General features: G+C 41.2%; 1 protein-coding gene across 4 annotated transcripts in view; it reads right to left on the bottom strand.

Annotated features, from left to right (window-relative positions):
- Positions 1-9,251: 9,251 nt before the first annotated feature.
- The window catches only part of Fibp (acidic fibroblast growth factor intracellular-binding protein), a 40,468-nt gene continuing 37,378 nt past the window's right edge, over positions 9,252-12,341 (bottom strand). For all 4 annotated transcript variants that reach the window (XM_053771323.2, XM_053771319.2, XM_053771321.2 and 1 more), the window contains one exon: positions 9,252-12,334. The gene's annotated coding sequence lies outside the window, so the exon portion shown is untranslated. The remainder of the gene's footprint in view (positions 12,335-12,341) is intronic.

Genomic DNA, 12,341 nt, shown 5'->3' with positions numbered 1-12,341 from the left:
GAATGGGAGTGGAAGTGATCAAGAAAAAGAGAGCGGGAAGCCACCGTAGGCAGTTGAGCTTTCGAGCAGGGAGTGAGAAATTATTATTATTATAATCAAAAAGAAGCACTAAGCCACAAGGGCTATACAGCAGGGAGTGAGAAAGAACAGACCCGAACAGCTGGAACTTCCCAGGGGGGTAGGGGAAAGTGAGATGCTACATAAACATATAAAGGTGGTAACTGAAGGGAAGACAAGAGTGAATGTAGGCGAAGAGAAAAGGGACGGAGCAAACAGGGGCGGCGAACGAATAAAGAATGTCTACTAATATCAGTGACCATTCTATAAATGGAAGGATTGTGGAGATCGTGAGAGCATACATAGTAGTGAAGGCAATGGGCATCACGGCGATCAGACAAGGATGGAACATTCGCTTCTGCATAGAGGCTCTCAACAGGGGAAGAGCGAAAAGCACCAAGGCACAAACGTAATCCTTGGTGATGGATAGAGTTAAGGCTAGAGAGAGTAGCAGGAGAGGCCGCTGAATAAATCTGGTCACCATAATAGTTTTGATAAAACGAGGGCTGAATGTAGGCGAAGCAGAGTTCGACGATCAGCTCCCCAGGAAAGATGAGCAAGGGTTTTAAGAAGGTTTAGCCGGCTGTGACAAGTTGCCTTCAGAGAGGTAATGTGAGGTTTCCAGGATAACCTACGGTCAAAGAGAAGGCCTAGAAACCTGACTGTATCACGTTCGGGGATACGGGAGCCATAGAGATACAAAGGATGATCGGAGATGACAGAGCGTCTAGTGAAAGTAATTTGGTGAGTTTTGGTACTTGAAAATTTAAACCCATGCGTGGTGGCCCAAGTGGAAACACGGTCGACCGCATGCTGGAGAGAAACTGCAATGAGATGACAGTCAGCTCCTGCACAAGCAATAGCGAAGTCATCAACATAGAGTGATGACCAAATATTGGGTGGAAGAACAGAGGCCAAATCATTTATAGCAAGGAGAAAAAGTGTTGTGCTTAGAACACATCCCTGAGGGACACCTTTAGCTTGGACGAAGTCCGGGGAAAGAACATTATTGACTCGAGCACGGAAATGTCTGTCAGTTAAAAAGTTCTTAAGGAAGGATGGTAGATTGCCTCGGAGGCCTAAGGAGTGGGCCTGGGCCAAAATATTATACCTCCAAGTTGTCATATGCCTTCTCGAAGTCAAAAAATATGGCAATAACTGAGTGATTATTCGCAAAGGCATTACGAACATACGTATCCAAGCGTAGTAAGGGGTCTATGGTAGAACGACCCTTACGAAAGCCATATTGACTTACGGAGAGACTGTTGTGTGTGTCTAAATACCACATTAAACGTCGATTTACGAGACGTTCCATCACTTTGCAAACTGCACTAGTAAGAGCGATGGGACGATAGTGGGAGGCATGTCCTGTAGTACCCGGTTTACGGAAAGGGAGAACAATGGCAGATTTCCACAGCTGGGGAAGAACTCCTTGTGCCCAAATAAGATTGAAGAGGTGTAAGAGGACTACAAGGGCTGACCGATGTAAATGTTGTGACATACGAATATGAATGTCGTCAGGCCCAGCTGCCGATGATCGGCAAGCTGAGAGCGTTGCCTCTAGCTCTTGAAGTGTAAAAGGCACATTATACTGTTCTTCTCTGAGAGAAGAAAAGTCCAAGGGTACTAACTCTCTGGCAGACTTTGAGGAAAGAAACGAGGGGCCTAGATGGAGCCCCCGGGAAATACGGACCAGATGTGTGCCAAGTTCAATGGTAACGTCGAGAGGGTTTGCTACATCAACACCAGCGACCCGTAGAACAGGAGCCGGGTCAGGAGAGTATTTACCACTCAATTTCCTCACTTTTTTCCAGACTGCACTCATAGAAGAAGCAGAGGTGATGGTGGAAACAGTCTCGCCAACAAGTGCGTTTAGCTTCACGGATGACACGGCAAGCGATCACACACTTCTGCTTAAAATCAAGAAGTCTCTCAGCGGTTCTATTGTACCGGTGCCTGCCCCATGCAGCACGTTTCAAACGTACTGCACGAGCACAAGCAGGAGACCACCAAGGCACGCACTTCTGAGAATGCCTGCCTGAGGTTTGGGGTATAGAATGAGAAGCTGCGGTAGAAACTGACGTCGAGAAGAGGTGTAGGAGCTCATCAATGGAGGATGAAGAAGGAACCTCACTAAAAGCAGTGAGGTGTGAGTAAAGATCCCAATTTGCCCGATCAAATTGCCAGCGAGGGCTACGGAAAGGTGGTGAACAGGAAGGAGAAGAATGATTGGAAAATGATCGCTGTCATGTAAGTCCGGTAGAACAGACCAGGTGAAGTCTAGTGCAGTGGAGGAAGAGCAGACTGATAAATCGATGCAAGAGAGAGTATGAGTACGAGGATCAAAATGGGTGGGAGTACCCGTATTTAAAACATGGAGGGGGTGAGAGGCGAGAAAAGCCTCCAACTGGATGCCACGCGAGTCACAATGAGACCATCCCCAGAGGAAATGGTGGGCGTTAAAATCACCAAGTAACAGAAGTGGTGGTGGTAAGGATGAAATAAGAAAGGCAAAGTCTGGGATAGAAAATGATCGAGAAGGAGAGAGATATAAAGAACATATTGTAAACCACTTATTCAAGTGGATACGGGCTGCAGTGTAATGCAGCGAGGTATGGACAGATAGTTGACAGTACGGAATATCATTGTGTAGAAGAAGGGCACTTTCATTAAAGGTCCCATCTGAGAAAGGATCTGAAGAATACAATAAATTATAGCCTGAGATAGGTTGGAAAACAGCAGAGTGTAATTTTGGTTCTTGTAAGCAAGCACCAACAGGGGAAAACCTGGAAAGCAACATCTGAAGCTCGCCCCAATTACCCCTGAGGCCGCGGATATTCCACTGTAAATAGGCCATGATTGGCGATGAAGAAAATACCAGGAATCCGTAGGGAAAGGCACCTACGGACTAGAGGGGTTAGAAAAGTCAACGTGTGGTGGCATTGGAAGACGTTCAAGCAGCGAAGGAACGGAGCGTTGCGAAGAATGGGGTTGTGAAGATGGAGGAGAGGGAAGAGAAGGAACAGGAAGTGAATCAGTGTCCATTGAAGGTTTAGTCTCTGCAATATTTTCTGAAATGGCTTCAAGTGTTTCTGAATTCAAAGATGGATGGGAGACCATATTGGAGATAGAAGGAGGAGGGTGAGTAAAGATTGGGACAGGAATGGACTGTACCAAAGTAGAGGGGGAGGGAAGAGTGTAAGGGACTGGAGATGAAGTGTGGGGGGGACAGAAGAGGCAGAAACCTGGGAGGTGGCAGAAGAGGGAGAAACTTGGGAGGGGACGGGGGTGGAAGGCATCGTACGAGGAGGAGGGTGAACCTCCACACTTGTAATAGAGCCAGAGAGAGGAGAAGAACTAGGTACAGAGACTGGAAAGGTAAAGTGTGGAGGTGGAAGAAGGGAAGGAAGGGGCAAAGAAGATTTGAGCAATGTGGATTTTTTGGACTTCTGAGAAGTAGAGGGGAGATTGGTATTAGGTGTCGTACGAGGTCTTGTCGATACTGGGGCTTGTGAGGAAGGACGCGAAGGTGTGAGAACAGACCGAGTTGTAGTCGGGACGTCAGAGCAAAGGACAGCAAAAGGATTAGATGCCGGAGTGGCTATGGGAGGGGTAACAACAGAGGAGGCTGCAGAAGATGGGACCCCAGAAGTGGGGGGGGATGTTTTGAAACACGAGAATAAGAAACACGGGGTAGTCTCCCTTGGAGGCGGAGATGAGTAACTGCCATAGCATAAGGGAGACCTTCTGCCTCTTTGAGGCAACGGATTTCACGTTCATTTAAGTAGACCTGGCAATGGCGGGAGTACGAAGGGTGAGCTTCATTACAATTAAGGCAAGATGGAGGTTGACTGCAAGATGTATTAGAATGGTCGTCGGCACCACAGACTGGGCATTCGGCCATAGATCTGCAATATTTCGCTGGGTGACCAAAACGCCAGCAATTTCTACACTGTTGCGGTGTAGGTATCATCTTTCGAACTTGTAACCGATGTCCCGCGACATATACAGAGGACGGGAGTTCTCGGCTGTCAAAAGTTAAACGAGCCACATTGCAAGGGTAACGTCTCCGCCCACAGGCAGGAAGGACATAAGTGTCTACTTTGAGGATTGGGAGATCCTGGAGTTCCAGCTGTTCAAGAATGTCATTGCCACATGACTGGAAATTCTGTTGGACTATGGTATGGGGCAGAATGACAGTACCACTACAAGAATTGAGAGAAAGATGTTTTTCGATAGTGATAGGAGTAGTATCGATATTCGAAAGGAAAGAAAGATCATGAGCTTGGGTAGCATTCTGGACAGTGACGATGCACGTACCGCTCTTGAGAGCATGAAATGAAATATCTCTACCAACGTGACGCAGGAGCGCTTTGCCAATACTATGGTCAGAAAGGTAGGCAGAAGAAGTCGGTCTTAAAGAATTTAGTCCATTGTGTGGTCTGAAACTGAGCGTGGAGAGGGAGTGCTTGACGTGTCGGTCTTTTCCGAGTAGAATGGGAAGGTAACGAAGGAGCATCATCAGGAGATTGACGTTGGCGTTTAGGAGTAGGACCGGAGTTGGGCCGGCGTGAAATGGGCGGGCGATTCGAAAACTGCCGTACCGTAGAGGGAGAAGCCGGAAGCATAGTCAAAGGAGAGCGGAGTTCAGACAAATCGAAGGAGTCAGTCGAAGGCCCGGTACCTGAAGCGGGTGAGGAAACAGCACCAGCAAGAACTACAGGGGCATCAGGAGTGTCCGAAGAGTGGTCTAAACACAAGGCAGGGTCAGAATGGGGTGCGGTATCAAGAAGGGGCCCGGGGGTAGTGGGTTCATGGATTGGGTTCTCCATGGCTTAGGTTACTCCTTTGCTTTTTGTTTTTTAAGAAAAAAAAAGAAAGAAGAAAAGAAAAAAAGAATAAAAAAAGGGGGAGCGGGGAGGAATAGTTCCCAGGAGGAATGAAAGGGCCGGAAATCTCCCTCCGCGCCCAAGAGGACCTCAGCACCGCTAGTAGCGCAGATGCAGCATGGAACCCGTGCCATACCCTACCCTTCATCCCAGTAAACCAGCAATCCGGGATAGCAACCTCACATCTGCCGAGCTACCTCGGTGGACAAAAGAGAGGGCGGCCGGATATCCGCCACAAAGCATACCTCCTTCGGCCACCACCCCCGGAATCCGAAAGGTGGCTTCCAGAGATACACCCGTCGCCCGAAAGACACCCAAAGCTACTCCGGGATACCGGAGAGGGATCGGGACATCCCCAGGCGATCCAGATTCCACGGCAAACTACGCCACCGCCAAGAACCTCAACGGAATGGGATGGACCCCGGTATCCTTTCCTCTACCTAGGAACTAGCGCGCCTGTGGAAGAAATCCCAAAGGCCAAAAAGAGGAAGGGCAAAAGGGAGGGGTGGGGAGGAGGAAAGGAAAAAGGGGAGGATGGGATAGGGGAGGGGAGATTGGGGGGTAATTAGGTTCGGTCTGAGGAAGAAGACCGACAGGTCTAATTCCTCAGACCAAGAGCCTCTTCACCACGCCAAGGAGCCCCCCTTGAAGAGGAGTACATACTACAGTAATGTATTCTATATATTAAATGTTCAATGAGCATGTAGGAAAGTACATTTTACTATAATTTTTGTAGATTGTTACATATATATATACAGTGGACCCCCGGTTAACGATATTTCTTCACTCCATAAGTATGTTCAGGTGCCAGTACTGACCGAATTTATTCCCATAAGGAATATTGTGAAGTAGATTAGTCCATTTCAGACCCCCAAACATACACGTACAAACGCACTTACATAAATACACTAACATAATTGGTCGCATTCGGAGGTAATCGTTATGCGGGGGTCCACTGTATATATATATATTATACTGTATATACATTATATGTAGGAGTAACATCAGTAATATGGTGGTCTGGTTATAAAATGCCAGGAACGATAAACAGAATTGTAATATTTAATAATAACAGTTTTCTTGTTACACATTTCCTTCTTCGTAGTGTAGGTAATACATATCAAAGTTTTCTTAGGTACACGATTCAGGTACAACTTATACTAAGTAGGGTCCTTCAAGCCAATGTTGATTGGTAGTTAATTGTGTAAAGATACCTAACTGGATAAATCAAAGTTGACATAGCAACTAAAACGGAGGATTTTATTTGTTTTTTTATTAAGTCAGGAAAGTGCAATGAAAGAACCAGGGGAAGCTCTGAGGAGAGAAAAAGTAAGTCTGATAATGATTTAGAATGTTGCATTAAGTTGGGTTAATGTCTAGGCAGTGTTGATTATTGCAGGATGAAAGTTAGAATACTGTAGCTGAAACAATTCACAACTATCCCACAATTTAGAGTGGATACCTCAGACTACATTTAAGTCTCTCTTGGAACATCAATTTGAAATGTTTAAAGTTCCCTCTACAAATTATGGGCTTGTGAGTTTGTTTTAATACTTTCTTCTTTACAAAGGATGAATATTTAATATTAAATTTAAAATTATTATTAAAAAAAATATGAATAATTATACTGTACCGTACATCATGTACTGAAGGAAGAAGAATTTATTATTTAAAAAATATATATTTAAATATATAAATATATAAAGGGGACAAAAGAGATTGTAAAAATTATAGAGGAATAAGTTTACTGAGTATACCAGGAAAAGTATACGGTAGAGTTATAAATGAAAGAATTAGAGGTAAGACAGAATGTAGAATTGCGGATGAGCAAGGAGGCTTCAGAGTGGGTAGGGGATGTGTAGATCAAGTGTTTACATTGAAGCATATATGTGAACAGTATTTAGATAAAGGTAGGGAAGTTTTTATTGCATTTATGGATTTAGAAAAGGCATATGATAGAGTGGATAGGGGAGCAATGTGGCAGATGTTGCAAGTTTATGGAATAGGTGGTAAGTTACTAAATGCTGTAAAGAGCTTTTATGAGGATAGTGAGGCTCAGGTTAGGGTGTGTAGAAGAGAGGGAGAATACTTCCCGGTAAAAGTAGGTCTTAGACAGGGATGTGTAATGTCACCATGGTTGTTTAATATATATATAGATGGGGTTGTAAAAGAAGTAAATGCTAGGGTGTTCGGGAGAGGGGTGGGATTAAATTATGGGGAATCAAATTCAAAATGGGAATTGACACAGTTACTTTTTGCAGATGATACTGTGCTTATGGGAGATTCTAAAGAAAAATTGCAAAGGTTAGTGGATGAGTTTGAGAATGTGTGTAAAGGTAGAAAGTTGAAAGTGAACATAGAAAAGAGTAAGGTGATGAGGGTATCAAATGATTTAGATAAAGAAAAATTGGATATCAAATTGGGGAGGAGGAGTATGGAAGAAGTGAATGTTTTCAGATACTTGGGAGTTGACGTGTCGGCGGATGGATTTATGAAGGATGAGGTTAATCATAGAATTGATGAGGGAAAAAAGGTGAGTGGTGCGTTGAGGTATATGTGGAGTCAAAAAACGTTATCTATGAAGGCAAAGAAGGGAATGTATGAAAGTATAGTAGTACCAACACTCTTATATGGATGTGAAGCTTGGGTGGTAAATGCAGCAGCGAGGAGACGGTTGGAGGCAGTGGAGATGTCCTGTCTAAGGGCAATGTGTGGTGTAAATATTATGCAGAAAATTCGAAGTGTGGAAATTAGGAGAAGGTGTGGAGTTAATAAAAGCATTAGTCAGAGGGCAGAAGAGGGGTTGTTGAGGTGGTTTGGTCATTTAGAGAGAATGGATCAAAGTAGAATGACATGGAAAGCATATAAATCTATAGGGAAAGGAAAGAGGGGTAGGGGTCGTCCTTGAAAGGGTTGGAAAGAGGGGGTAAAGGAGGTTTTGTGGGCGAGGGGCTTGGACTTCCAGCAAGCGTGCATGAGCGTGTTAGATAGGAGTGAAGGGAGATGAATGATACTTGGGACCTGACGATCTGTTGGAGTGTGAGCAGGGTAATATTTAGTGAAGGGATTCAGGGAAACCGGTTATTTTCATATAGTTGGACTTGAGTCCTGGAAATGGGAAGTACAATGCCTGCACTTTAAAGGAGGGGTTTGGGATATTGGCAGTTTGGAGGGATATGTTGTGTATCTTTATATGTATATGCTTCTAAGCTGTTGTATTCTGAGCACCTCTACAAAAGCAGTGATAATGTGTGCGTGTGGTGAAAGTGTTGAATGATGATGAAAGTATTTTCTTTTTGGGGATTTTCTTTCTTTTTTTTGGGTCACCCTGCCTCAGTGGGAGACGACCGACTTGTTGGAAAAAAAAAAAAAAAAAAAAAAATTATTTAAATAAACATTAATGTTGAATTTGGTTGTTCCTGTATGACTTTACATTTCACCTTTAAAAGATAGTTATAAAAGTATAATGTCTCAAATAAAAATCTTTACCTTGTAAATAATCAGTGTACAGTATGTATATATTTTTTTTTAAATAAATAGAGAAGATTATTGTTAGAGAAAAGCCTGAGGTTAACTATATTTTGATACAAGACTTAACCTTGGTAAGATGATCAGTAATAAAGTTGATAACTTGCTCATTTGGAACTCTGAACCTATTTTCCTACAAAATTAATATAAAGGATGATGTTTCCTGCAGGTCAGTTTCAGAACACAATGATTGAAATGTTAATGTTAGAATAATTATGATGGTGCTGGTATACAGTATTGGTCTGCCTTGTGCTAATTCATGCTAAGACATTACTTCTTATGAAGAGATTCAGGGAAACCAGCAGGCTGGACACAAGTCCTGGAGATGGGAAGTACAGTGTCTGCACTCTGAAGGAGGGGTGTTAATGTTGCAGTTTTATAACTGTAGTGTAAGGCACCCCTCTGGCAAGACAGTGATGGAGTGAATGATGTTTTTATTTTTCGTGCCACCCTACCTTGGTGGGAATCGGCCAGTGTGTTAATAAAAAAAAAAAAAAAAATCTTAAGAAGTAATGTCTTGAGAATTTTACTTGTTCAGCTTGAAACTTTTATGGTCAGAACTGCACACTGGCATTTATAATATGCTTACTGATCAACATTTCTTAAGTTGCACATAGGACTGTAAGAAGTTTGTAATGTGGGGAGTATTTGTATTATATTTTTATTACCCTTTATATTATTTAGTTATAATCTATTATCAGGTTTGTTAACAGTGCACAATGCAAGTTGCCAAAAAAATGTTAAGCCTTGGATAAATTTGTACCTATCCATAGGCTCATGAATACAGATGTTTAAGATGCTTATATTGCTGAATGACCCACATGGGCTTAGTCTATGGAATTTTTTTTTTTTTTTTAATCTGAAGGATTATCATCAAAGTGTTTAAGCCATGTGATTCTTTCAGTGCTGTAATCATACTATGCTGTGCATGGTATCTTAACACTAGAGAGAGAGAGAGAGAGAGAGAGAGAGAGAGAGAGAGAGAGAGAGAGAGAAAGGTAAGATAGTACATATATGACTGAAGCCATGCTTAAAACTGAACTTCATAATTGGCAGAAGTGAATGCAATGCACACTGTTGTATAAAAATGGCACATTTACAGCTCAGGACATTTAATAAAGGAAATGTTTTGCCATGAGTGGCTTCTTCAGTTCCAATACAGAATTTGCTAAAACAGGCTAATATAGGGTAAACAGTGCAGTGACCTGAATCAAAAGTGAGGTGAGGCGAGGCAGGAGTATGTCAAATTGCAGAAAATTTGTTAGACAAATATATAAGTGAGTGGTTGGATTTGAGCAGGAACTGTTTAGCATGGGCCAATATGCCAGCTGCATAGCTTCTCCATGCATAGATTCACCATCACATGAACACACTGAATAAGACTTTTAGCCAAAAATTTGGAAACACTGAAGCTTCCAGACCTTTGCAGGATAGTGTCAGTTGTGGTAATTAACACAGCTTCCAGCAACTTCCACCTGTCTGTTGTTTTCATGGATGACTAGTTGTGCTTCACTAAACTTCATTATATATTAACTTGTTTTAGTTTGCTCTGTATTAGGACTAAAGAAGTCACCTCTGGCAAAGCGTTTCCTTTAATAAATGTCCTGAACTCTACATGTGTCCTTTTCAGTTTGTTTGAATCGCCAAACCTTTTACAACCAATACATACTGTCAGTATGTTGTGGTCATTGAACAGAAGTGTATACGTGTAAAATTCAGGGTACGTTATGCACCCACATTCATTTCTAAAATTTAATTTTCAAAGAACTCCCACAACCTTTCAGTCATTTGTTGGATATCCGAGTTAAAGCTTGAAGCAACACTACAAAGAAAACAAAACACCTAACCAACAAGTTAAACCTTTCAAGTTTTGGCTTACAAACCAGGTGGTAGGTAAGACACATGGGCAACAGTTAGGCAACTTTATTCTGAAACGTTTCACCTACATAGGTGAAACGTTTCGGAATAAAGTTGCCTAACTGTTGCTCATATGTCTTGCCTACCAACCTGTTGGTATTGTATACCATTTTAATATTTACAAACCAGTTATTTGGAACTTGGAACCTGTTTTCCCATAAGACTAATATAGCATAAAGAATTCAGGTCCAGACATTTGGTACTGCAGATCAGCATTGATACACCAAATATTTATTAAGTATTTTTGGAAGGCAAGTCATAAAATAACAGAATTGACCACAGATACCTTCAAATATTAGTAATAAGAATACAGTACTTTGCTTGTTACTCATTTGCTTTTTGTATAGTTCATATCTAATATCCATCAAACATTTTTGTTATTAGGTACATAATTTCAGGTACAATTTTTTATTCTAAGCACCACTGTTTGTAACTTACGCATTTATCACTAGGAGAGTATGTATTTTATAAATATCTGGAGCATAAATGTTAACATACAGAGCAGTAGTTTCATAGTAGTGTATATTATATATAATCCCTAAAATACAACATAACCTTGTTAATAATGGCAGAACTGTTTTATAAATTATTATAAAATATCACACACATTTATAGTTTATATTCAAAGAATATTCAGTGTTGAAAAAGTACCACAGACATTAAACCATTACATAAATACACTGAAAGATATGTTCTGGATATCGCCTTGTAATGTAAATAGCATGTGAAAGTTAATATTTACAATTTGTCACCAATAACTACTTGGCACTTTTAGAAAGTTTCCATGCAGACAAGCGTGCTTTACTCTCCAAACTCCCAAGAAAATGTCACAATATCCCATAATTCTGTTATACTATGTTTTTATGCATACAAATTCCTATATTATATACACATTTGAATAAAAATTGTTTAAAACTTCTTTTCAAAATAGACTAGCTTTAATACCTCTGTATTCTTTTGCAAGAGTGGTATAAGATTTCATTCCCTTTAGACATAAATTTTCATTATGTGCTATATACACTTTTACTTTAATACATATATACATATAGTCTAATGTTGTTCTATGCAAATTGGCTCAGGATAGTCATCATTGCAAGACAAATCTAGCTCCTTTCCCATCTACTAGATTTTTCTACATCTGTGGTCAAATCAAGACTAGTTGAAGATGGTCAATGCCCATCTGGCTGAACAGAGCTACTGTCACAGGAATAAACATGCACCTTTTAATTCCATAGCAACAAATTCAAACTTATTACAGTAACACGCTCCTCACTGAAAACCCTTCCTCTGATGCAGACTGGCTTTAATAAACTAACCTATTGCACCAACTTAAATCTGTTTTCCTGTAGCACTAACCTCCCACCTCCACTAGCCCCTAACCTTGACACATTCTACCTCTGCACATCCCTCCCAGCAGAGCTGTGACCTTTATGGGTTTGGTGCTTAAACTGATTATATTATTACAGTAATGTGTACTCAGGATCACAGTTCCATTTCATTACAATATTTTACAGTATTTACTCAGAATTATAATTGCAACTTAAGCACAAACATGCTCAGTAGACACATTTACTCCAAGTCCAGAGTTGAGTCTTCATATGCCTCGGTGAAGTAAGAAAAACTTGCTAACAAATAAGATTAACATTACCAGACAGTGTAATATGTTATTTCTAACTTCATGATATAATACAGCATTGGAAGGATGACTATGTATGATTTAAATACACATTAAGAAAAATTTCTCAAGTACAGACATACCCTCCTAAATAATGACCAGTAATATTTCCAAAAATATAACTGACTGATTTTATCTTAAGATTTTTAGGGAAATAAGCTTCTTACACTATTCTTTCAATTCTCTTGAGGCCACGGTATGAAATTATATTGGTGGTTGAACCCAGAGTTTCAGATCTGCTACTAATCTAAACTTGCATGCCGCCGACCTGTGGG

This window comes from Cherax quadricarinatus, chromosome 5, assembly GCF_038502225.1.
Source record: "Cherax quadricarinatus isolate ZL_2023a chromosome 5, ASM3850222v1, whole genome shotgun sequence".
Lineage (NCBI taxonomy): Eukaryota > Metazoa > Arthropoda > Malacostraca > Decapoda > Parastacidae > Cherax > Cherax quadricarinatus.
The sequence above is the reverse complement of the archived record's forward strand: the minus strand, read 5'-3'. Positions and strand labels throughout refer to the sequence as shown.